Raw genomic sequence first — 2,527 nt, forward strand, 5'->3', positions numbered from 1 at the left:
GGTGGGGGAGGAAGAGCCGCAGGTTGGGGAGGAAGAGCCGAAGGTGGGGGAGGAAGAGCCGAAGGTGGGGGAGGAAGAGCCGCAGGTGCGGGAGGAAGAGCTGCAGGTGTGGGAGGAAGAGCCGCAGGTGCAGGAGGAAGAGCCGCAGGTGCGACAAGAAGAGCAGCAGGTGCAAGCTGCTGATATGGAGCCTCTGACCAGGAAAAGAGATTAAAGAAGACCTCATAAAGGTCCTTCCAAACTTTTTACAGACCATTGGAAGTGTTCACATCTCAGATTACCTGTAGGGCATCTTCGGACAGTATTTGCACACATTGAATCCCTTGCCCGGTGCTTATCAACATCCCACTTGAAAGTATAGGCAGACTGTTTCAAGAACATTTGTTCCTGTGGACCTCAACTGAATACAACTTTTATTATTCTTTTCATGTTTACACTTACGTTTTGACTTCTAGGACCTGCAAATACAACTGGTTTTCCTGAAGACATACCAGCTGTGGAACGCCTGACCCAGGAAGTATTACTTCTTTGGGAAAAAGTTTCTTCAGTAGAATCCCAGGATCGAGAAATTTCAGGAAACCAAAGACAACAGGTAAGTCATTGGAATATAGACTGACTCTCTCTCTCTCTCTCTCTCTCTCTCTCTCTCTCTCTCTGTCTCTCTCTCTCTCTCTCTCTCAGGGAGAGAGAGAGAGAGAGTGTGTGTGTGTGTGTGTCTCACTGTGTCACCCAAGCTGGAGTGCAGTGGCACAATCATGGCTCACTGCAGCCTCAAACTCTGGGGCTCAAGGCGTCTTCCTGCCTCAGCCTCCTGAGTAGCTGGAGCTGCAAGTGCATACCGCTACACCCGACACAAACTTGTTTTTCTACTGTGAAATAAACTTTGGTACTTGTTTTGCATAAATGGTATTTCATCGAGAAACTGTGCTGTAAAGTTTCCTACTTTGGTCGTTAGCAGGTATAGATGCCTCTTTCTGACGTGTGGTTCTGTAAAGAGCAGCAGTTCTTTTGGACACATACCAATAGTTATCCCTCACACTCATACGTAAGTCATCTCTCTCTCAACTGAATCTTTCTCCTCTGTCTGCATTTAGCCATGTGCAAATCTCTCCCAGTTAAAAAAAAAAAAAAAAAAGAAACCCCTGCCTTTGCCCCAACTTTCTCTGTAGCTACAGCCCATTTAACCTTTCTTTTCTGAAAGACTTGCCTGTACTCTGTCTCCATTAGCATCTCTCTCACTAACTACTCACCCCACTCCATTCTGGCTTTCAACTCTACCTTCAACAACTCTCTGTTGGTTATACATGATCATAGCTCGTTATCTTTATAACACTATTACACTCACAGTGACACATCTATGATTAATGAATGCTTTTTCCTCCATGAGATAGTAGGCTTTCCCTTAGAACCTGGAACGGAGTCTTTCCCATAGAAGGTGCTCAATAAGTATTGATTGAATGAATGAAGAATACTGGTAACTCCTGTTATGTATGTTTCCCTCTTGCCTGTCCCGTTTCCCTCTTACTCCTTTGTCTTGGCTGCTTTCCTGTGCTTCTAGCTTCTCTCTCCTTTTTCTTCTTTTTGCTCCCATGTTTGAATTCCACCTTACAGGGTTTTAAAGATTAAAAAAAAAGTGAATATGACATTGATTTGAAAACTATACAATACTATCAAGAGCTTAAGTACTAAGATAGTGGACTTTTTAAGTCATAGTATATGCTAACGCGTTTTCTTGCTTCCTGGTAAAACTACACAATACTATCAAAAGCTTAAGTACTAAGATAGTGGGCTTTTTAATTCATAGCACATGCTAATGCATTTTCTTCTCAGCGTTAACTGTGGCTTCATGTCTCACTGTGTCATTTGTGTATTGCTTCTTCTCTCTTCCTTTCTCAGTTGCTGCTGATGCTAGAAGGACTAGCAGATGAACAGAGTTGGCTCAGTGAGGACTTACAGCAGAGACGTCTCTCTAGCAGTCTGGTGAAGTTCCATGCCCATCCAGAGAAGTAAGAGAATGGCCATTTTTCCTTTTATTCTTTGTTTAAATTTTTATTTCTTTTACTAGTGTATCCTTTTTTATGCCTTTTCTTCTTCATTAAGTGTAGATGCTTATGATACTGAACAGGGGATAAAAAACAGGGACAATGTCTGGGGCTACCCACGTTGTCATTTGTTTTATGGATTGCTCTGAACCTCAGTGTCAAAATCTTAAGTCAGGAATAGTGCCTGTTTCACACAGCGATTGCAGAGATCAAATGAGAAGACAGCTTTGGTGTCTAAAACAATGCCTTGCATATAGTCAGCACTCACTGTATGTTCCCGTCCTTTTGTGATCCATGTCCTGTTAAAGGCTGTTCTATTATAAAAGTGAGGCTACACCCTGTCTCTACTGAAAATATAAAAATTCGCAGGGCATGGTAGTGTGTGCCTGTAGTCCCAGCTACTCGGAAGGCTGAGGCAGGAGAATCACTGAGGCGGAGGTTGCAGTGAGACAAGATCGCACCACTGCGCTCCAGCCTGGTGACAG

This window comes from Cebus imitator, unplaced genomic scaffold (assembly GCF_001604975.1).
Source record: "Cebus imitator isolate Cc_AM_T3 unplaced genomic scaffold, Cebus_imitator-1.0 Scaffold188, whole genome shotgun sequence".
NCBI classification, from domain to species: Eukaryota; Metazoa; Chordata; class Mammalia; order Primates; family Cebidae; genus Cebus; species Cebus imitator.